Genomic DNA, 26292 nt, shown 5'->3' on the forward strand with positions numbered 1-26292 from the left:
AATCAACATTGGCCCTTGAAAATTTAACCACCCTTTATATTGTTTATTAGATATTTATTTAGTTACAAAATATGAAGTGTTTTTATACCCTGGGCCCCACAGTGTGGTTACTACATATGTTTGCAACACCCAGAAGGAGGGGAGATAGACACATAGTGTCTTTGACAATAATGTTCAGGGCCGGCTACTGAGTCGATATAGCCATGACCATCTGCCTGTGAACACATTTTTGTCGCAGTTTTAGTCTATTCGACTTCAAATTTGGCCTACGTATGTGTTTTGGGTCAGAATAGATTGGTAGTGAAAGAAATCAGTTCAAATTTATTTATAGCTTTGCATTCATATCTTTCGCCCCTAAAGGGTGATACGGTCAAAATTTGGTCAAGGGAAAACGCTTGTAAATCGGTGAAATCGTTTATTTAAAAAATCAAAATAAATTTCTTTTTCAAGTTCAACTAGTATAAAATTCAGGAAAAATATTCAGTTAGGCTTTCGCTTTTCCAAATCCGAATTGCCGGGCCTCACGCTTGACACCTGCCATCAGATTTTGTACAGCCATCTTGCCCACCTTCTTCGCCGCAGAAAGCCAGTTTGCCTTGAACTGCTGCTCGTCCTTAGCAGTTTTTTGGCCTTCTTTAGGTTCCGCTTGACAATAGCCCAGTATTTCTCAATTGGGCGGAGCTCTGGCATGTTGGGAGGGTTATTGTCCTTGGGAACCACCTGCACGTTGTTGGCGGCGTACCACTCCATGGCCTTTTTACCGTAATGGCAAGATGCCAAAACCGGCCAAAACAGTACGTGTTTCTTCAGGAAAGGCAGCAGACGTTTATTCAAATACTCTTTCACGTAAATTTCTTGGTTGACAGTCCCGGATGCTATGAAAATGCTGTTTTTTAAGCCACAGGTACAGATGGCTTGCCAAACCAGATATGTCTTTGCGAACTTTGACAGTTTTATGTGCTTGAAAATATCTGCTACCTTTCCCCTTCCTTTTGCCGTATAAAACTCCTGTCCCGGAAGCTGCTTGTAGTCGGCTTTGACGTAGGTTTCGTCATCCATTACCACGCAGTCAAACTTCGTCACCATCGTCTTGTAAAGCCTCCGGGATCGCGCTTTGGCTGTCGTATTTTGTTTATCATCGCGATTTGGAGTCACTACCTTCTTGTAAGTCGATATTCCGGCTCGTTTTTTGGCTCGATGCACGGTTGTAGACGATACACCCAGCTTATTTGCGGCATCTCGGAGAGAGAGGTTAGGGTTTCGCTTGAAACTACCGGCAACTCTCTTTGTCGTCTCAGCGGCTTCCGGTTTTCGATTTCCCCCCGATCCAGACTTCCTGGCTATCGACAAACGTTCCCCAAACACTTTAATTACATTTGTAACGGTTGATTTGGCAACTTTTAGCGATTTTGCCAGCTTTGCGTGCGAGTAACTCGGATTTTCGCGATGCGCGAGCAAAATTTTGATACGCTGCTCTCCTTGCTTGGACGGCATTTTGACAACTGAAGAGTGAATTCCAAAATCAAAATTAGAGCAACATTCTACACACACACACCTTCAAAATGACGGGTGTTCAGTGTTCAGGGTGTATTTTAAATGCAAAATTGAAAGAAATACGTCAAGTTTATATTGGCCAAATTTTGACCGTATCACCCTTTAGAAACCAACATTCTTACTATACATGCCAAATTTGGTTGAAATTAGTTCAGATTTATATATAGCTCCCAGATTTATATACAACTTCGTCCAATTTAGACTCATGTGACCACAACATCTACCGGAGTTGGAGTCAAGCAAAATTTTTACGACTCCAGCTACAGCAACAATTTCAGACTCCGACCCCACAGCACAATAGCTAAGTTTTTTTGATTCAATGAAAGGTGGAAATAAATTACCACGACACCCGTATTTTGGATTTCAAATACTATTCTCTTAAAGCCGAAGCCCATATTTGCAATAACTTCCCCCACTGTTTCCTTACACCTGTCATGCTCTACCCAATAAAGACAGGCGTTTTCCTTAGCCCTTCCGCTTGATATATGAGAATGTTTAAATGTATATTTGAATGATATCTTCCTTTTTGCAATTGTGTTTTTTTCCTCTTTAGACGTTGTATTTTTTTGTGATAAAAAATTTGGTTTACTTTGAAGCATAGAATTTTCAGGTAGGCAATGCAAATAAAACCAGTTGATGTATTTGATAAAAAAGAAAATGTTAAATCGAGGAGAATGAATTCTTTTGTAGTTTTTTTTCAGTTATTCTTCTGTGCAAAAAACATTTTTTCCTCGGAAATGAGAAAAAAACACAAAGAATGGGAGTAAATGTCTTATTTTTTGTTTTTAGTTCTTCCCCAAACCAAAAGCAAGACGCAAATAGGCTATGCCTCAAAACAAAAAAAAAAAGAGGAACGAATCAAATTGTGTAGCCTAAATTGAATATAGAGTGCTAGGTAACTCGAGTAGTCACTCGAAGGTGGGCCAGTATAATGGAACAATCAATTGTGGCATTCGCCTCCAGATAAGGAATGCAAATCAACATGAAATTAGATTGATTGTATAATGATTGTTCTTTGTGGCTATATTCCATAGTGTAATATGCCCTACAGGCAAAACAATTACGAATACGATGTTCAAAAGTTAATGGCTTACTTTGCCGTCCAACTATTGTCTTGATTCAGATGAGAAAATGTTAACTGTGTTCAAATGCCAATTGCCTATTGTTAGAAATTCCATTACGTTGAATGTGTAAATCGCCTATTTAAAGTAATGAAATGAAAGCCTAAATAGATGGATATTTGAAATTGCATTTAAAGTACATTTTTGGAATTATTTAAAATTTAAGATTTCTATTGAATAGAAATAAGAGCTGAAAAAAAAAATATTGTAAACTGAAAAAAATATTGGTATGAGACTTACGTTTTCATATCCTTAAAATACGAATTTTGCTTAACAAAGCAGTTGCATTTCTCTGGTATAAAGTTTTTTTTCCTTGTACAAAAGTCGACGAACTTTTCAATGAAGTAGTTTTGGCATCCTAAAATGAAAGAAAATTTCGTTTTACTAAGGTCTACATGGCTTTAATACTTCTGAAAAATCCTCAAAATTAATCAAATCGTCTTTAAATTGGTTTATTTTTGTATCATCACTTCGAGTACAAAGCTAAAACCAATTAAAAACAAGTATATACGGTCGTAAGTTCGGCCAGGCCGAATCTTATGTACCCTCCACCATGGATTGCGTAGAAACTTCTACTACAGACTGTCATCCAGAATCGAATTACTTCGTATTACCGTCTTCTCAAAAAAGGCCGATTACGTACGTATATAATTCAGTTTGACAAAATTTTCTATAGAAATAAAATTTTGACAAAATTTTCTAAAGAAATAACATTTTGACAAAATTTTCTATAGAAATAAAATTTTGACAAAATTTTGACAAAATTTTCTATAAAAATAAAGTTTTGACAAAATTTTCTATAGGAATAAAATTTTGACAAAATTTTCTATAGGAATAAAATCTTGAAAAAAATTTGCATAGTAATAAAATGTTGACATAATTTTCTATAGAAATAAAATTTTGACAAAATTTTCTATAGAAATAAAATTTTGGCAAAATTTTCTATAGAAATAAAATTTTCTATAGGAATAAAATTTTGACAAAATTTTCTATGGGAATAAAATCTTGAAAAAATTTTGTATAGTAATAAAATGTTGACATAATTTTCTATAGAAATAAAATTTTGACAAAATTTTCTATAGAAAAAAATTTTTTTGACAAAATTTTCTATAGAAATAAAATTTTAACAAAATTTTCTATAGAAATAAAATTTTGACAAAATTTTCTATAGGAATAAAATCTTGAAAAAATTTTGTATAGTAATAAAATGTTGACAAAATTTTCTATAGAAATAAAATTTTGACAAAATTTTCTATAGAAATAAAATTTTGACAAAATTTTCTATAGAAATAAAATTTTGACAAAATTTTCTATAGAAATACAATTTTGACAAAATTTTCTATAGAAATAAAATTTTGACAAAATTTTCCATGGAAATAAAATTTTGACAAAATTTTCTATAGAAATAAAATTTTGACAAAATTTTCTATAGAAATAAAATTTTGACAAAATTTTCTATAGAAATAAAATTTTGACAAAATTTTCAATAGAAATAAAATTTTGACAAAATTTTCTATAGAAATAAAATTTTGACAAAATTTTCTATAGAAATAAAATTTTGACAAAATTTTCTATAGAAATAAAATTTTGACAAAATTTTCTATAGGAATAAAATGTTGACAAAATTTTCTATAGAAATACAATTTTGGTAGATTATTTTTGGGGATCGGCTATATATAACTATAGACCGATATGGAACAATTTTGGCATGGTTGTTAGCGGCCATATACTAGCGCAATGTACCAAATTTCACCACGTACCAAATTTCAACTGGATCGTATGAATTTTGCTCCGCCAAGAGCTACGGAGGTCAAATCTGGGGATCAGTTTGACTGGGGGTTATATATAATTACTTGGGTAGCGATAACACTTGCCGATGGCAAGGTATCTTAAAACTTCGTATTACCGTCTTCTCAAAAAAAAAGGCCGATTACATACGTATATAATTCAGTTTGACAAAATTTTCTATAGAAATAAAATTTTGACACAATTTTCTATAGAAATAAAATTTTGACAAAATTTTCTATAGAAATAAAATTTTGACAAAATTTTCTATACAAATAAAATTTTGACAAAATTTTCTATACAAATAAAATGTTAACAAAATTTTCTGTAGAAATAAAATTTTAACAAAATTTTCTATAGAAATAAAATTTTAACAAAATTTTCTATAGGAATAAAATGTTGACAAAATTTTCTTTAGAAATACAATTTTGGTAGATTATTTTTGGGGATCGGCTATATATAACTATAGACCGATATGGACCAATTTTGGCATGGTTGTTAGCGGCCATATACTAGCGCAATGTACCAAATTTCACCACGTACCAAATTTCAACCGGACCGGATGAATTTTGCTCCTCCAAGAGCCACGGAGGTCAAATCTGGGAATCGGTTTAAATGGGGGTTATATAATTAAGACCGGTATGGACAAATTTTTGCATGGTTGTTAGTGACCATATACTAACACCACGTACCAAATTTCAACCGTATCAGGTGAATTTTGCTCTTCCAAGGGGCTTCGGAGGTCAAATCTGGGGATCGGTTTATATGGGGAGTGCATATAATTATGGACCGATATTGACCAATTCCTGCATGGTTGTTAGAGGCTATATATAACTATGGGTCGATGTGAACCAATTTTTGCATTAAGGGTGATACGGTCAAAATTTGGTCAAGGGAAAACGCGTGTAAATCGGTGAAATCGTTTATTTAAAAAATTTTCTATAGGAATAAAATCTTGAAAAAATTTTGTATAGTAATAAAATGTTGACAAAATTTTCTATAGAAATAAAATTTTGACAAAATTTTCTATAGAAATAAAATTTTGACAAAATTTTCTATAGAAATAAAATTTTGACAAAATTTTCTATAGAAATACAATTTTGACAAAATTTTCTATAGAAATAAAATTTTGACAAAATTTTCCATGGAAATAAAATTTTGACAAAATTTTCTATAGAAATAAAATTTTGACAAAATTTTCTATAGAAATAAAATTTTGACAAAATTTTCAATAGAAATAAAATTTTGACAAAATTTTCTATAGAAATAAAATTTTGACAAAATTTTCTATAGAAATAAAATTTTGACAAAATTTTCTATAGAAATAAAATTTTGACAAAATTTTCTATAGGAATAAAATGTTGACAAAATTTTCTATAGAAATACAATTTTGGTAGATTATTTTTGGGGATCGGCTATATATAACTATAGACCGATATGGAACAATTTTGGCATGGTTGTTAGCGGCCATATACTAGCGCAATGTACCAAATTTCACCACGTACCAAATTTCAACTGGATCGTATGAATTTTGCTCCGCCAAGAGCTACGGAGGTCAAATCTGGGGATCAGTTTGACTGGGGGTTATATATAATTACTTGGGTAGCGATAACACTTGCCGATGGCAAGGTATCTTAAAACTTCGTATTACCGTCTTCTCAAAAAAAAAGGCCGATTACATACGTATATAATTCAGTTTGACAAAATTTTCTATAGAAATAAAATTTTGACACAATTTTCTATAGAAATAAAATTTTGACAAAATTTTCTATAGAAATAAAATTTTGACAAAATTTTCTATACAAATAAAATTTTGACAAAATTTTCTATACAAATAAAATGTTAACAAAATTTTCTGTAGAAATAAAATTTTAACAAAATTTTCTATAGAAATAAAATTTTAACAAAATTTTCTATAGGAATAAAATGTTGACAAAATTTTCTTTAGAAATACAATTTTGGTAGATTATTTTTGGGGATCGGCTATATATAACTATAGACCGATATGGACCAATTTTGGCATGGTTGTTAGCGGCCATATACTAGCGCAATGTACCAAATTTCACCACGTACCAAATTTCAACCGGACCGGATGAATTTTGCTCCTCCAAGAGCCACGGAGGTCAAATCTGGGAATCGGTTTAAATGGGGGTTATATAATTAAGACCGGTATGGACAAATTTTTGCATGGTTGTTAGTGACCATATACTAACACCACGTACCAAATTTCAACCGTATCAGGTGAATTTTGCTCTTCCAAGGGGCTTCGGAGGTCAAATCTGGGGATCGGTTTATATGGGGAGTGCATGTAATTATGGACCGATATTGACCAATTCCTGCATGGTTGTTAGAGGCTATATATAACTATGGGTCGATGTGAACCAATTTTTGCATTAAGGGTGATACGGTCAAAATTTGGTCAAGGGAAAACGCGTGTAAATCGGTGAAATCGTTTATTTAAAAAATCAAATTAAATTTCTTTTTCAAGTTCATTTAGTATAAAATTCAGGAAAAATATTCAGTTAGGCTTTCGCTTTTCCAGATCCGAATTGCCGGGCCTCACGCTTGACACCTGCCATCAGATTTTGTACAGCCACCTTGTCCACCTTCTTCGCCGCAGAAAGCTAGTTTGCCTTGAACTGCTGCTCGTCCTTAGCAGTTTTTTGGTCTTCTTTAGGTTCCGCTTGACAATAGCCAAGCATTTCTCAATTGGGCGGAGCTCTGGCGTGTTGGGAGGGTTCTTGTCTTTGGGAACCACTTACACGTTGTTGGCGGCGTACCACTCCATGGCCTTTTTACCGTAATGGCAAGATGCCAAATCCGGCCAAAACAGTACGGAACAACCGTGTTTTTTCAGGAAAGGCAGCAGACGTTTATTCAAACACTCTTTCACGTAAATTTCTTGGTTGACAGTCCCGGAAGCTATGAAAATGCTGCTTTTCAAGCCACAGGTACAGATGGCTTGCCAAACCAGATATTTCTTTGCGAACTTTGACAGTTTTATGTGCTTGAAAATATCTGCTACCTTTCCCCTTCCTTTTGCCGTATAAAACTCCTGTCCCGGAAGCTGCTTGTAGTCGGCTTTGACGTAGGTTTCGTCGTCCATTACCACGCAGTCAAACTTCGTCAGCATCGTCGTGTACAGCCTCCGCGATCGCGCTTTGGCCGTCGTATTTTGTTTATCATCACGATTTGAAGTCACTACCTTCTTGTAGGTCGATAGTCCGGCTCGTTTTTTGGCTCGATGCACGGTTGTAGACGATACACCCAGCTTATTTGCGGCATCTCGGAGAGAGAGGTTAGGGTTTCGCTTGAAACTACCGGCAACTCTCTTTGTCGTCTCAGCGGCTTCCGGTTTTCGATTTCCCCCGATCCAGACTTCCTGGCTGTCGACAAACGTTCCCCAAACACTTTAATTACATTTGTAACGGTTGATTTGGCAACTTTTAGCGATTTTGCCAGCTTTGCGTGCGAGTAGCTCGGATTTTCGCGATGCGCGAGCAAAATTTTGATACGCTGCTCTTCTTGCTTGGACGGCATTTTGACAACTGAAGAGTGAATTCCAAAATCAAAATAGGAGCAACATTCTACACACACACACACCTTCAAAATGAGGGGTGTTCAGGTTTTTTAAATTCAAAATTAAAAGAAATACGTCAAGTTTATATTGACTAAATTTTGACCGTATCACCCTTTTGTTGTTAGAGACCACATACTTGCACCATGTACCAAATTTCAGCCAGATCGGGTGAATTTTGCTCTTCCAAGGGGCTCTGCAAGACAAATCTGGGGGTCGGTTTATATGGGGGCTATACGTAAAAGTGGTCCGATATGGCCCATTTGCAATACCGTCCGACCTACATCAATAACAACTACTTGTGCCCCCCATCCTATGGTGGTGATTTTACTTCTAGTAATCATTTGAATCTTTGAATTTCTCCTCGGGAAGCGTACTGGTTGAGCTGATCTGCTTGGGAGAATATCTGTCATAAAAACCCCCTGAAATTCTATATATTATCAAGTAACCCTCTACGATGTAGAGGTTTCAAAGGAAACTATAATATTTGTTTCATGGTTGTGGGTATTTAAGATTCGGCCCGGCCGAACTTTTTGCTGTAACAGGTTGGCTGATAAGTCCCCGGTCTGACACATAGATGGCGTCGGTAGTATTAAATGCATATTATTTTTATGTAGTACCAACCTTCAAATGATTCGTGTCAAAATTTGACGTCTGTAAGTCAATTAGTTTGTGAGATAGGGCGTCTTTTGTGAAGCAACTTTTGTTCCGATGAAAAAAATGAAAAAAAAGGAATTTCGTGTTTTGAAAAAATACTGTTTTCTGAAGGGAAAAAATACGGTGGAAGCAAAAACTTGGCTTGATAATGAGTATCTGGACTCTGCCCCAGGGAAATCAACAATAAGTGATTGTTATGCAAAATTCAAGCGTGGTGAAATGAGCACGGAGGACGGTGAACGCAGTGGACGCCCGAAAGAGGTGGTTACCGACGAAAACATCAAAAAAATCCACAAAATGATTTTGAATGACCGTAAAATGAAGTTGATCGAGATAGCAGAGGCCTTAAAGATATCAAAGGATCGTGTTGGTCATATCATTCATCAAAATTTGGATATGCGGAAGCTCGAGCTCATATTTGACCAAAAACAACAACGTGTTGATGATTCTGAGCGGTGTTTGCAGCTGTTAACTAACTCGTAATACACCCGAGTTTTTCCGTCGATATGTGACAATGGATGAAACATGGCTCCATTACTACACCCCTGAGTCCAATCGACAGTAGGCTGAGAGGACAGCGACCGGTGAACCATATCCGAAGCGTGGAAAGACTCAAAAGTCCGCTGGCAAAGTAATGGCCTCTGTTTTTTGGGGTGCGCATGGAATAATTTATATCGATTAGCTTGAGAAGGGAAAAACCATCAACAGTGACTATTATGTGGCGTTATTGGAGCGTTTGAATGTCGAAATCGCGGCAAAATGGCCCCATGTGAAGAAGAAAAAATTGTTGTTCCACCAAGACAACGCACCGTGCCACAAGTCATTGAGAACGATGGCAAAACTTCATGAATTGGGCTTCCCATCTGGCCCCCAATGACTTTTTCTTGTTCTCAGACCTCAAAAAGATGCTCGCTGGGAAAAAATTTGGCTGCAATGAAGAAAGAGGTGATCGCCGAAACTGAGGCCTATTTTGGGGCAAAACCGAAGGAGTACTACCAAAATGGTATCAAAAAATTGGAAGATCGTTATAATCGTTGTATCGTTCTTGAAGGGAACTATGTTGAATAATAAAAACGAATTTTGACAAAAAATTTGTTTTTCTTTGTTACACCGGGGACTTGTCAGCCAACCTGTTATATACTTGTTATTATACCCACCACCAAAGAATGGTGACGGGGGTATAATAAGTTTGTCATTCCGTTTGTAACACATCGAAATATCGATTTCCGACTATATAAAGTATATATATATATATATATTCTTGATCAGGGAGAAATTCTAAGACGATATAACGATGTCCGTCTGTCCGTCTGTTTGTCTGTCTGTTGTAATCACGCTACAGTGTTCAATAATGTAGCAATCGTGCTGAAATTTTGCACAAACTCCTCTTTTGTCTGCAGGCAGGTCAAGTTCGAAGATGGGCTATATCGGTCCAGGTTTTGATATAGTCCCCATATAAACCGACCTCTCGATTTGGGGTCTTGGGCTTATAGAAATCGAAGTTTTTATCCAATTGGCCTGAAATTTGAAATCTAGAGGTATTCTATGACCATAAAGAGGTGTGCCAAAAATTGTGAGTATCGGTCCATGTTTTGGTATGGTCCCCATATAAAACGACCTCCCGATTTGGGGTCGTGGGCTTATAGAAACCGTAGTTTTTATCCAATTTGTCTGAAATTGGAAATCTAGAGGTATTTTATGACCATGAAGAGGTGTGCCAAAAATGGTGAGTATCGGTCAATATTTTGGTATAGCCCCCATATAGACCGATCTCCCGATTTTACTTCTTGGGCTTATAGAAACCGCAGTTTTTATTCAATTTACCTGAAATTGAAAATCTAGAGGTATTGTAGGACCATAAATACGTGTGCCAAAAATTGTGAGTATCGGTCCATATTTTGGTATAGCCCCAATATAGACCGATCTCCCGATTTTATTTCTTCGGCTTATAGAAACCGCAGTTTTTATTCAATTTACCTGAAATTGGAAATCTAGAGGACCACAAATACGTGTGCCAAAAATTGTGAGTATCGGTCCATGTTTTGGTATGGTACCCATATAAAACGACCTCCCGTTTTGGGGTCTTGGGCTTATAGAAACCGTATTTTTTATCCAATTTGTCTGAAATTGGTATTTTAGGACCATAAAGAGGTGTGCCGAAAATGGTGAGTATCGGTCCATATTTTGGTATAGCCCCCATATAGACCGATATTCCGATTTTACTTCTTGGGCTTCTAGAATCCGAAGTTTTTATCCTATTTGCCTGAAATTGGAAATCTAGAGGTATTTTCGGGTCATAAAGTGGTGTGCCGAAAACGGTGAGTATCGGTCCATATTTTAGTATAGCCCCCATAAGAACGATCTTCCGATTTAACTCCTTGGGTTTCTAGAAACCGTAGTTTTTATCTGATTTGCCTGAATTTGTAAATATTCTGGTATTTTAGGCTCACAAAAACGTGTATCGGATTACGTTTTTATCGCTCCATTTGGTAATGCCTCCATACTTCACTTCTTGAGGGTGTAGAAGGCGCATTGATCATGAAAATTGCTTGAAACTCAATGTAAAATTTCCAGATTTTACTTATACAGATTTAAGATTTCAAATCAAGACGTTATTTTATAATTTTTTTGCACACTTACAAGAGATGTTAATGATTCCTCTAAAACTCAAACAAAAATGGTTCTTATAAATCCAGAATCTGATATAGTTCTCATAGGTGAAATCTTTAAATTTATCTTCGGGAAGTGTCCTCAAGTCCTCAAGCCCTCCTGAAATTTCAAAGGAAACCCTAATATTTGGTTCATGGTGGTGGGTATTTAAGATTCGGCCCGGCCGAACTTAGTGCTGTATATACTTGTTTTTTTTTAATTTGGTATATTTCTCGAAATTTTGATTATTTGTAACTCGAGTAGCATCCGTGGATCCATTTCCGAATATGCCTGAAAATCTATTATAAAAGGAGACAGCTTGATTACAAAAGACAGCTGAACGGACAGACTAATATTTTCTTTTTGAAAAGAAATATTTAAATTTGTATATAAGGTTCAAGCTAACGTTAATGCCCTGAATCAAAAGGTGTGACAAACGGAAATGCACCATTTTTAATCAATCCAATTAATCCAAATATTTGTGTCTATATATTTTGAATTTTTCCCTTCATACCCTTCCCTCTCTTTAGGAAAAATATAGTAGTTACTGTAACTCTTCAAATTTTTCTACATTATACCGGTAATGCTAACATTCATCATTTTGGATGCATTCATTTGAAAGTTTGGTGTTACGGTAGTATTTGTAGAATTTAAATTGCGTTACTTTTGATGAGAGGGCAAACGAGATAGAGCTAGTCCATTCGGTGGTATATTTTGTTTTCATTAAAACCAGCAATCTACCACTGAAAAAAATAGGAATAAAAATTCTACATGTAGCAGAGACACATAGATATTCAGTTGGAGTTTCGTATTACATATCCCATTTTCAGCAAGAAGATTTTAACTGTCAGCAACTTTCATGACTTAATTTAAATTTACGATGCCAACAGGAGATGAGATGCAATACCGACCGCACTATCACAAGAGAACACTAGGAATTATTTACACAAACAAGCACAGCAACAAACAATACTAAGGACTACACGGGAATCTAAAGGACTACACAGCTCTTGTACACCCTAGCATAGTGGATCCTCCTCACCAATGGCAACCGGTAACTCTCAACAAGAACTTTCATATTAATGCATGATATTCCTATCTCGAACGCCCCCACTCTCCCCCTCCTGCAAGTAAATACTCTGTGAGATGTTCTTACATGAATATCAATCTCATATACACTTACACGGATACATACACCCACTCATTCACACATTGAAATGTTATGCAATACTCCCAAAAAATATGGCTTAAAAAAGAGAGAGTAAAGCAGTTTCAATGTCCCCAAATGCAACACTTCGAGAGTACACTGGTATGTAGGTGTGTGTGTGTGTGTGATTGTATGCGTATGTGGTTCAGTGTGTATTTGAGTTAGCTCGTTTGCTTGGGTATTTGATTGTTTGCCTGCTTGCATCGTGGCTTGTGTGAGTGTGTGTGTGTGTGCGAAGGAGCTGATGTACGAATATTTAAATTTACACCTAGAACAAACAACCGCATACATGTGCCATGGCTTAGAGATTTCAAAATTGTAATAATGGAATTTTCACAAAGAGAAAAAAATGGCATTTTTAAAAATTTCAAAAGTAGCCAATAAATATGTATTTACATAATTAGTGAGCTTTTCTAATGCAATAAATTAATAAAATATACTACGCTGGTCTATTCTGTTTATGTTAGCCAAAACCACAAAAATACTTATTTTTCTGGTTATTTTAATTATTTTTAAGGTAAAGCATTACGATTTATCTAACATCACATTTAATGATAACACAAGGTAACAAAATTGAACTTTTTTGTGTTGATTTGAAATTTATTGCAAATGTTTACTTGAATTTTCGAGATATAACGTTATATTCAAATTTAGGGCACATCCGCTACATATATTACACTCAGAAAATTGAACGTCGTAACTATAGGTAAATTCCATAATAGTGAGTAGTTCAAAATTTTACTCACAGTTAGTAAAATTTAGCTACCCAGCAAAAACTCCTACTACTAGGTTTGAGTACAAGTATGCCTGCGCCAAATAGGTAACAACTTCTTCGTACATATATCAGCAGTAATACTTTTACATGGGCATGACATTGGAGGAAAGTACTTCGATCGAAAAGTCGAAAAATAAGTACTTCATCGCAAGCATACAAGCTCTCCAAAAATAATAAGTTTAACATAAATAAAATCAACAAGTATATTCGGCAGTAAGTTCGGCCAGGCCGAATCTTATGTAGGGTACATAAGATTCGGCCTCCACCATGGATTGCATTGAAACTTCTACTAAAGACTGTCATCCACAATCGAATTACTTGTGTTGCGATAACACATGCCGATGGCAGGGTATCTTAAAACTTCTTAACACCATCTTCTCAATTGTAAGTTAGTCCATACGGGGTATATATTACACAAAAAAGGCCGATTAAATACGTATATAATTCAGTTTGACAAAATTTTCTATAAAAATAAAATTTTGACAAAATCTTCTATAGAAATAAAATCTTAAAAAAATTCTGTATTGTAATAAAATTTTGAAAAAAGTTTGCATTGTAATAGAATTTTGACAAAATTTTCTATAGAAAAAAAATTTTGACAAAATTTTCGATAGAAATAAAATCTTGACAAAATTTTCTATAGAAATAAAATTTTGACAAAATTTTCTATAGAAATAAAATCTTGACAAAATTTTGTATTGTAATAAAATTTTGATAAAATTTTCTATAGAAATAAAATTTTGACATAATTTTTTATAGAAATAAAATTTTGATAAAATTTTTTATAGAAATAAAATTTTGACAAAATTTTCTACAGAAATAAAACCTTGACAAAATTTTGTATAGTAATAAAATTTTGACAAAATTTTCTATGGAAAAAAGGTTTTGGTAGATTGTTTTTGGGGATCGGCTATATATAACTATAGACCGATATGGACCAAGTTTGGCATGGTTAGCGGCCATATACTAGCGCAATGTACCAAATTTCACAACGTACCAAATTTAAAACGGATCGGATAAATTTTGCTCCTCCAAGAGGACCGGAGGTCAAATCCGGGGATCGGTTTAAATGGAGGCTACTTAGAATTATTATTGATTTTGACAAAATTTTCTATAGGAATAAAATTTTGACAAAATTTTGTATTGTAATAAAATTTTGATAAAATTTTCTATAGAAATAAAATTTTGACACAATTTTCTATAGAAATAAAATTTTGACAACATTTTCTATAGAAATATAATTTTGATAAAATTTTCTATAGAAATAAAATTTTGACAAAATTTTGTATTGTAATAAAATTTTGATAAAATTTTCTATAGAAATAAAATTTTGACAAAATTTTCTATAGGAATAAAATCTTGAAAAAATGTTGTATAGTAATAAAATGTTGAAAAAATTTTCTATAGAAATACAATTTGGTAGATTATTTTTGGGGATCGGCTATATATAACTATAGACCGATATGGACCAAGTTTGGCTTGGTTGTTAGCGGCCATATACTAGCGCAATGTACCATATTTCACAACGTACCAAATTTCAACCGGATAAGATGAATTTTGCTCCTCCAAGAGGTCCAGAGGTCAAATCCGGGGATCGGTTTAAATGGAGGCTACTTAGAATTGTTCACCGATATGGACCAATTTTTGCATGGTTATTAGAGACCATATACTACCACCACGTACCAAATTTCAACCGGATCGGGTGAATTTTGCTCTTCCAAGGGGATCCGGAGGTCAAATCTGGGGATCGGTTTATATGGGGGATACATATAATTATAGACCGATATGGACCAATTCCTGCGTGGTTTTTAGATACCATACACTAACACCATGTACCAAATTTCAGCCGGATGGGATGAAATTTTCTTCTCTTAGGGACTCTGCAAGCCAAATCGGGAGATCGGTTTATATGGGGCTATATATAATTATGGACCGATGTGGACCAATTTTTGCATAGTTGTTAGAAACAATATACTATGTGCGTGAAGATAAATTGTAAATTTAACTAGTCGAGACACAAACCAGGTAGTTTTTGCCTGCGCACCTAATGGGTTAATTACAATTTGGGGAGATAAAATCTATATATATAAAATTCAATCTATGTTTGTTTAGTTGTTTGTTTGTTTGTATGTTCCGAGTTGGTTCCGAAACGGCTGAACCGATTTACTTGAAAATTTCGTAGGGGGCGTCCATGTGGTGAAAATAGAGTACCTCATTTTTTGACACCTGGTCGCGGAGGGGGACATCCCCTTTGTCGGACTTTTTGAAAATTGGACCAAAGTTGACCAATTTGCTTGAAATTTTCATTGAAGGTTGGGGTTGGCATCTACACAAAGACCCGCTATTATATATTTTGATATTTGGTGGCGGAGGGGGGCTTCCCCTTTGTTCGACTTTTTTAAGGTACAGTGAAAAAACTAAAATTCTCTAAATTATCTGAGATTTACAGAGAACATGTGGTGAGGTTATGGAATTAATATGGGGTACCTGATGATTTCATATGTTGATGGGGAGGGGGACCTCCCCCTTGCTCTACTTTTTGAAACTTGGAACAAAATTATGCGATTTGCTTGAAATTTTCATTGAATGTTGGGGTTGGCATCTAGACAAAAATCCACTACACTATTTTTCGGTATTTGGTCGGGGAGGGGGACCTCCCCTTTGCCGATTTTTTTTTTTGAAAATACAAACAAAACTAAACTCCCCCGACTGAAATTTTACGGAAAAAATGGGTTATGAAATTTATATCAGGTTCCTGATTTTTTAATAAAAATAAAAGGGCATAGGGAGACATCCGCTTCTCTTAAGTACATACAGAGAAACAATTAAACCTTACAGAGTTACTTGAGGACTGGGGAGAGGTTACGATATTAATAGTTGATACCTGATTTTGTGATATTTGGTCGGAAGAGAGGCCGCCCCTTTAGGCTTATAATTTGCTTGACATTTTCTGGGACGTTTACAAAAGATACGCTACATCACTTTTCGATATTTGGTCGGGGAGGAGGTCCTCCTCTAAAACTGCAAAAAAAAATTTAAGTTTTCTTGAAATTTACAAAAGCAGTGGGGGAAGGTTATGAACGAAGAGGCAAACTTCCTTGCCCCACACTTGAAGTAAAGTTTTAAGAATTTTCAGGGAAGGTTAGGGGTGCTATTCACTACGGTGTTTGTCGATATTGTATCGGGGAAAGTGACGTCCCTTTAAAACAATAGAGCAAAATTTAAACATTGCCGATCTACTTGAAATTTACAGGGAACGTGGGAGGAGGTGATTAAATTTATACATGATTTTTAAATTAGTATATGATTTTTCGATATCTGGTTGGGGAAGGGGAAAATTGAAATAAACTTTGTCGATTTACTTCGATAGAATTTATAGGGACCATTGAGTAGTTGCGAAATTAATATAGGGTACGTGATAGTCCGATATCAGGTCGGAGTGGTGCGAAGGTGGGGAGAGGGTTCCCTTTTGTCCGTTTTTTTTTTTTCTTAAATTGAAAGTAGAGGGTTGTCTGTAAATGGGAACTCGGTACATAATTTTATGATTTTTGCACAGGCTTTTGCCAGACTTCTTTTTAGTAAAGAACTTAAATTTACATGAAATTGGTGGCCAACGTAGAGGGTGCATCATTTTCCAACATTATAGCAAATGTTAATGTGGTAAAATTTTTTACTACTGTTGCTTTTTCCGATTTATTGGATAATATAGTGCTTAATTTTCAGATATGTTGAGGAAAAGGATACCTTTCCTTGACAAACCACACTTAAAATTCACAAGAAATATAGAAGATTGTCCAATCACTTGAATACATAATATTATTAAAAAAATTTGGAGGAAAGGGTACACCTTCTCCCGCCGTATTTGTACCTATAAACGAAAAATCAAGTAGTCCGATTTGTTTAAAAGAATTCAAATCTTTTCGAATTTGTTTTCAGCACGAAGGATGTAGTTGACTATGTTAAAAATATTCCTCCAAATACGCTTCGGAAGGCGCAGCGAAGCGGGCCGGGTTACGCTAGTATTTAATGAAATTCAGCACTTTCCAACATATTTGCGCAAAATATTTTCTAAAATTTCTTAAATTAGATTTACTTTTGCTTAAAACAATTTTTTTGGGAAACTTTCGAAAATAAAAACCAATTGCGTTTATAGTACTCATCAAGAGTTTTCATTTGATACCAAACACTGTAGAGCAGGTGTTGCACAGTGGGCCAATGTGCACTTTTTTTGAAATTCTAAAAAAGTAATTTTCTTTTTGATAAAAATCGCTTTCATTTGATACCAAAAAATCTAGAGCAGGTATTGCACAGTGAGCGTAGCTTAACTTTATTTCAAGTTGGACAAACTGACTTTTAAATATAGCTGCAAAACTAACATTTATGGGACGCTTTTGAACATGGCAACCACTTGCATTTATAGTACTCTTCGAGATCTTTCGTTTAATACCAAAATATTTTGCGCAAATATGTTGGAAAGTGCTGAATTTCATTAAATATTTTATCTCCCCAAATTGTAATTAACCCATTAGGTTCGCAGGCAAAAACTACCTGGTTTGTGTCTCGACTAGTTAAATTTACAATTTATCTTCACGCACATCTTATATTTATGGTTCAATTTGTAGTTTGAAAATCTCTATGACGCCAGAAGGAATCGAACTCAGAATTGTTGTTTTGTAATCCAACACACTATACCCTACTCCACGGTATGGAATTATTCAATGATGTATTTTTACAATATAGATTATGTATTATACAACTTAAGAAAACAAGGATATATTTTATTGGCATTATAAATTAGTATGTTGGAATTTCTGAAATGTAACGGTGCCCACAATCGTTGTAGAGGTTATCTTATTTAAAAAATGTCAAGAAAAAAGCAAAATTTCAACAAAAATTTCATTAATTAACATTTAATACGAACAAAAAAAAAAAATAAATGTAAAAATAAAGTCTCAGCAGGATTCGAACCCGGACCTCAAGATATGTGTTTAATTACTGGTATTAATAAAAGTAATCACTTTTGGTCTACACAGGTAAGATATTACTTTTAAATCCCAGGTAATACTAGAAGTAGTAAGTTTTTGTGTATTTACTGGTATTACTGGAAGAATCACTAGTGCTTACCTAGTTTTTCCTGGGTATTGATGAACAAAATTGAAATTGGGTATTGATGAAATATGTTAAATTATCCGCTTTCGAAGGTTTTCTATACTGTTTTATTCCCATTTTGTTCCCATTATAAGTTGTGTAGTAAAAAAATTTTTCAAGTTTGTTTTTATTTTATTACAACACAATATAGATAATTAGAATACAAAATAATATAGATATTAGAGTTGCGAACTTAGAGGTATTGTTCAAGTTTTGAAAAAAAAAAAATTAAAACTTTTAAGAATTTTTTTTTTGTTTTTTTTTTTAATTCCTAAAAAATAACAAGTATATACGGCCGTAAGTTCGGCCAGGCCGAAGCTTATGTACCCCAAAGACAATAAACTTGAGGAAGATAGGAAATTGGCTTGCGTCATACCAAATGTTGCATTTACCATGTTAGTTCCATACATGTTTGTAATTTTTTCATTTGTTTTTTCATTTTTATATTTTAAACGAAAAACTTAATTTTCTTAATGAAACAATGTTAAATTTTGGACAACAACAAAAAAATTACATTTTCCCGTTTAAGCAAATTTATTTCGTACACTTAATTTCTTTTTATTTGCATTTTAATGCTATGTCAATACTTGTCGTATACGCGTTTGGTTCGAGTATGAAACTAACACGGTAAATGGTTTGATCTCCTCAGTAGCCAATTTCCTATCTTCCTAGAGTTTATTGTCTTTGATATACCCTCCATCATGGATTGCATAGAAACTTCTTCTAAACGCTGCCACCCACAATCGAATTACTTAAGTTGCGGTAACGCTTGCCGATGGCAAGGTATCTTAAAACTTCCTAACACCATCTTCTAAATTGTATGTAAGTCCAGACGTGGTATATATTAAATCAAAAAAGATCGATCCAATACGTATATAATTCAGTTTGACAAAGTAGACATAAAATTTTGACAAAATTTTCTATAGAAATAAAATTTTAACAAAATTTTCTATAGAAATAAAATTTTCACAAAATTTTCTATAGAAATAAAAACTTTCACAAAATTTTCTATAGAAAGAAAATTTTGACAAAAATGTCTACAGAAATAAAATTTTAACAAAATTTTCTATAGAAATAAACTTTTGACAAAATTTTCTATATAAATAAAATCATTGTAGATTATTTTTGGCTCGAGTGGCAACCATGATTATGAACCGAATAAAATTTTAACAAAATTTTCTATAGAAATAAAATTTTGACAATGATGAAAATTTTATTATGAACCGAATAAAATTTTAACAAAATTTTCTCTAGAAATAAAATTTTGACAAAATTTTCTATAGAAATAAAATTTTGGTAGATTATTTTTAGCTCTAGTGGCAACCATGATTATGAACCGATATGGACCAATTTTTGTTTGATTGGACCAATTTTTGTGTGATTGGACCAATTTTTGTATGGTTGTTAGCGACCATATACTAACACCACGTTCCTAATTTGAACCGGATCGGATGAATTTTGCTCCTCCAAGAGGCTCCGGAGGTCAAATCTGGAGAACGTTTTATATGGGGGCTATATATAATTATGGACCGATATAGACCAATTTTTGCACGGTTGCTAGAGACCATATACCAATACCATGTACCAAATTTCAGCCGGATCGGATGAAATTTCCTTCTCTTAGAGGCTCCGCAACCCAAATCTGGGGATCGGTTTATATGTGCGCTATATATAATTATGGACCGATGTGGACCAAATTTTGCACGGTTGCTAGAGACCATATACCAATACCATGTACCAAATTTCAGCCGGATCGGATGCAATTTGCTTCTCTTTGAGGCTCCGCAAGCCAAATCTGGGGATCGGTTTATATGGGGGCTATATATAATTATGGACCGATGTGGACCAATTTTTGCATGGTTGTTAGAGACCATATACTAACACCATGTACCAAATTTCAGCCGGATCGGATGAAATATGCTTCTCTTAGAGGCTCCACAAACCAAATCTGGGGATCGGTTTATATGGGGGCTATATATAATTAAGGACCGATATGGACCAATTTTTGCGTGGTTGTTAGAGACCATATACCAACACCATGTACCAAATTTCAGCCGGATCGGATGAAATATGCTTCTTTAAGAGGCTCCACAAGCCAAATCTGAGGGTCCCTTTATATGGGGGCTATACGTAAAAGTGGACCGATATGGCCCATTTTCAATACCATCCGACCTATATCGATAACAACTACTTGTGCCAAGTTTCAAGTCGATAGCTTGTTTCGTTCGGAAGTTAGCGTGATTTCAATAGACGGACGGACGGACATGCTTAGATCGACTCAGAATTTCACCACGACCCAGAATATATATACTTTATGGGGTCTTAGAGCAATATTTCGATGTGTTACAAACGGAATAACAAAGTTAATATACCCCCATCCTATGATGGAGGGTATACAAATGGAATAATAATCACAGTTTTGATCTAAAAACAGTTAGTTCGATGTATTTCGAATAAAATAAGCTTTATTTCTTACAATTGATATAAATCGCGATTTCCATACAAAAATAACATTTTCTAATGTGTAAGTGTTTGTATGTAATAAATTACCAAGTGCAGATTTGGATTCAAGTGCAGATTTTGGATATTCTTAAAAACAATATTCAGTTCTTAATCAACAGAATCATTGTTCCTTTGTATAATACATTGAAAACAATACAGTCGTGAGTACAAAGATTTTATGTCCTTCGAATACGAAAGCCTTTTTTGCGCATTTCTCTTACTCTAACAGAGAGAGATAGATGCTATATATTGACAACACGTATCAAATCAACGAAGAGAATTCTTTCGGTGTACTACATTTATAACATATTAGTCTTGCTGGACCGAATCAGCTGATGAGACTATAGACCTGTTATTGGAAAAGCACTTCCCGGGATGTGAGATCAGAGATACAACGGATATTCTTGTTTCTATGGACCACAGAGGAGCTGAGAAGGACCTATTAGATTTGGTTACCATGGACATCGTTAAATGGGCGATTGACAGCTTCGGCCCATATACATCTCCAGACTTGGACGGGGTATACTCATGTATGCTTAATGAGTCTTTCGATCTCTTGGGTGAATCCTATGTGGAGTTGATGAGGGCCTCATTGCGTCTTGGATATATACCAAAGCCTTGGCGGAAGGTTAAGGTAATCTTCATTCCTAAAGCGGGGAAGATATCACATGGAACGGTGAAGGATTTTAGACCAATAAGCTTATCGTACTTCTTAGTAAAGACGATGGAGAGGATACTAGATGATCATATAAGGAACCAGTTAGACAGGAAACTAGCAATCTGTCAGCATGCCTATATTAAGGGCAGATCTGTAGAATCTGCCCTGCACTCAGTGATGCACCACATAGAGAGATCCATGACATATGGCTACTATACATTGGCGGCGTTTCTGGACATTGAAGGTGCTTTTAATTATACGAAAACTGATAAAGTGGTACATGTATTAGAGATGAATGATGTTGAGAAATTCGTTATAAAGTGGATCGAGTTGATGTTGCTAAGCAGGGACATGGTGGTCGAGCTAGCGAACTCCACAAGGAGGTCTAGGACCACTAGAAGATTGCCACAGGGAGGGGTTATAACACCTTTGCTGTGGCTATTGGTGAAGAACGAGGTATTGCTGACAAGTAAGGGTATCAACACGCAGAGAAGGAATATGATCACCTCAACCATGTTTCAAGAGCAAAATGTTATTTTTCGGTGGTGACCATGTAACATGGTTTTCGCAACCATGTTATTTTCTCGGAAATCATGTATCTGATTTCGGCAAGCAGGTTATATTTACGAGAAAATAACCTTTTAGTGACAAACATGTTACATGGTCACCATACAAAAATAACATTTTGCTCTTGAAACATAGTTGAGGTGATCATATTCCTTCTTTGCGTGAAGGTAGTGGCATACGCGGATGACACTGTGATAATGTTATCGGGAAAATTCCTCGATTCTATTTCGGATGTGCTGAGCGAGTCTTTGCAGTATCTCTCGGAGTGGACTCTATGGATGCGGTTTAGGGGCGAACCCTGGTAAGACGGAGTTGGTACTGTTCACCAGGAGGAGAAAGGTTATCGGGTATAAGTCTCCTGAATTCCAGGGCATAAAGTTGACGCTCTCGAAATCAGCGAGGCACCTAAGAGTTATTTTGGACTACAAGCTGAACTGGATGGAGAATACTGCCGATCGCATTAAGAGGGCCTATGCGGCACTATACTCGCGTCAAAAATTGGTCGGGCAGAGATGGGGAATGAGGCCTTCTCTTTTTGGATGGCTTTATACCGCGTTGTAAGACCTGTGGCCACATATGGCTGTCATGTTTGGTGGACAATCGTGAGACACCAAAATCATATATCGAGAATAAATAGGGTAAATAAGATTGCACTCATCTATATGACAGGTGCCATGAGGACCACAGTATAGAGAGACGGACCATATGGCCACGGAGATTGTTTATCATCAGAAACCGACATACATTATACCAAGTATGGAGGGGTGGGAAGACAGGAGGATACCCTTCGGAACCCTGAACATGTATACGGACGGATCAAAGATGGAGGAAGGAACAGGCAGCGGAATCTATTGTAGTGAACTAGGAATAAAGGAGTCTTACACGCTGGATAGTGATTGCAGTATTTTTCAGGCTGAGTTTTCTGCGATCACAAAGGCTGCTGAGTCGCTGTTGATGAGGCCGTTATTCAGAAGCGATATCAGCTTCTTCATCGACAGTCAGGCAGCTATAAAGGCATTGTGCAGTGCTGACATAAGGTCTAGGGTAGTCAGCCGCTGTCGTCGAGAACTCAAGGTTCTCACTGAACAGCATAATATAACTCTGTGCTGGGTACCTGGGCATTATGGGATAATAGGTAATGAGAAAGCGAATGTGCTGGCTAAGGAGGGTGCTCGTGGAACGAACAACGTCCTAGCGGACGTTTTTCCTCAACTATCTTCTTATCATTACAGGATAGAGGTTAAATATGATGAGCAATGGCGAAGACGCTGGGTCTCTTCGGATGATTGCGAGCAAACCAAGTTGATATGGGATGAAAAGAAACGTAGGAACTGTGAAATTTTGTTGTCGATGAACAGAGAGGAATTACGGCCATTGATTGGTATCATAACAGGACATAAAACTCTTGGGAAACACATGGTAAGAATAGGACTTAAAGACGATGATATCTGTAGATGGTGCCTGGACCCGGAAGTTACGGAGGACTCGTACCACTTTCTGTGTCAGTGCCCAGCTTTATCCTTTAGAAGAAACAAGATACTGGGCTCCTTTTTCTTTCAGGCTCTCACTGATCTGCGGGAGTGCAGCTTAAGGAATATACTTGCATTCATCAGGGCCTCTGGTTGGTTATTCTGAGATTTCTTTCAAAGAGAACGAGCAGGTGGAAGTTTCTGGGACAAAGTGGACCGCATCGGAAGGAGAAAGATTGAAAAATCACATCGAGGGATCACAATGGACCTATACTGGTCTCTTCGGATGGTTGCGAGCAAACCAAGTTGATATGGGATGAAAAGAAACGTAGGAACTGTGAAATTTTGTTGTCGATGAACAGAGAGGAATTACGGCCATTGATTGGTATCATAACAGGACATAGGTTAGGTTAGGTTAGGTTAAGTGGCAGCCCGATGTATCAGGCTCACTTAGACTATTCAGTCCATTGTGGTACAACATTGGTGAACTTCTCTCTTATCACTGAGTGCTGCCCGATTCCATGTTAAGCTCAATGACAAGGGACCTCCTTTTTATAGCCGAGGCCGAACGGCGTTCCACATTGCAGTGAAACCACTTAGAGAAGCTTTGAAACCTTCAGAAATGTCACCAGCATTACTTAAGGTGGTATAATCCACCGACGCAAAACTTTTTGGTGTTCGGTCGAAGCAGGAATCGAACACACGACCTTGTGTATGCAAGGCGGGCATGCTAACCATTGCACCACGGTGGCTCCCAGGACATAACACACTTAGGAAACACATGGTAACAATAGGACTTAAAGACGATGATATCTGTAGATGGTGCCTGGACCCGGAAGTTACGGAGGACTCGTACCACTTCCTGTGTCAGTGCCCAGCTTTATCCTTTAGAAGAAACAATATACTGGGCTCCTTTTTCTTTCAGGCTCTCACTGATCTGCTTAAGGAACATACTTGCATTCATCAGGGCCTCTGGTTGGTTATTCTGAGATTTCTTTCAAAGACTACGAGCAGGTGGAAGTTTCTGCGACAAAGTGGACCGCATCGGAAGGAGAAAGATTGAAAAGTCACATCGAGGGATCACAATGGACCTATACTGGTCTAAGTGGGCATCAATTCAAGAAAATTGATGTCACTCTCTACAAACTAACCTAACCTAACCTAGTCTTGCTGTAGAACTGAACTCGATAAATAAATAAATTTAATTTCAAATTTACTTCTGCAGGATTTAAATTCTGGGGATCATTTTATATGGGGCTATGCAAGTAATGTTAGCATTGTATATGGGTCAATTTTTGCATTATTGTTAGAAGACATTTACTAACATCACGGATGAAATTTTCTGCTCCAATAGTTCTAGTAGTAAACCCTGCGGATCAGTTTATATCGAGGTTATACCTTAAAGTGGTTTGATATAGTGCATTTACATTACCATCCGACCGACAACAACACCAACTAATTGTGTCAAGTTTCAAGCCGATAACTTGTGGGGTTCGAAACTTGGAGTGATTTCAATAGACGGGTGGACACTGCTAGATCGAGTCAGAAGAATATAGATGCTTTATGCGATGTTAGACCAATATTTCGATGCGTTACAAAGGAAATCACAAAAGTGGTATATCACCCAGGAATCAAACTGGCAGCTTCGATACAGAAAATCATCATTATAACAACTACGAACTGCAATGTCTATATAGAAGTTTACATAATAAAATTCGTGCATATGACTTCAACTTTAATACATGGTGTGGTCAAAATTCCTCGAATATTTAATTTATGTTGAAATTCCACAACGAGTTCTCTATCAAATGGATGCATACATATGACCATCTCCATAAGCATTAGTAGTTGAAAGCGTTTTCATTATGCGCTGAATATTTGCATACATTTTGGCACATTTTTGCTTCATTTTTGGCATTTGGCTGTTTTTATCCATAACAGCCTGGCTGGCAGGCTGTGTGTATATCTGCCTGGTTGTCTGTCTATCTGTAGGTCTCTCAACACAGCAGGGAGCATCTCCATTGTAGATTTAAGTGGGAAATGTAAGTATTTTGATATTTATGTCTCCCAAGATAGTTTTAACTGTGGCAACATTCAAAATGCAAGCAATGACTGCACTTCAGCAACCCCATTGAAAGGACCGTTTTTCTTTCCCACAGTGAATTTTGCACTACTAACGACTAACGTAGTAGTCAAAGGACAAAAACAGATAGTTAGAAATATGTTCTAACAAATATGATGACAGCAAGAGGGAGATTAGCAAGGGATGGGGCTCCCCTAATGCCCTCCCCTCTCCTTAGTTACAATATTCAAAATTGCTCCAGTGTCATTGAAACGGTTTCTATTGCCAAGAAAAATATTTGGCCCTAGAATTATTTTCCTTTGGCTACATCTATAGGGGTACAGATTAGCATGTGCTAGATAAGGTCTAGAGGAAATTGTTATATGAACCTTTTTAAGCTTATGATGGTGTACCTTTTACCGATACTTCCGCATGGAAATTTGCTTCCGGTATGTTAAGCTGTATTACCTAGGATTTGCCTGAACATATGGGTCATTTCTTTTTCGTACTACTTTTGGTCAAACTAGTAATATATCAAAGGTGCATAGTTTTCAAGCGATT

Source organism: Haematobia irritans, chromosome 1 (genome assembly GCF_050003625.1).
Source record: "Haematobia irritans isolate KBUSLIRL chromosome 1, ASM5000362v1, whole genome shotgun sequence".
Classification (NCBI taxonomy): domain Eukaryota; kingdom Metazoa; phylum Arthropoda; class Insecta; order Diptera; family Muscidae; genus Haematobia; species Haematobia irritans.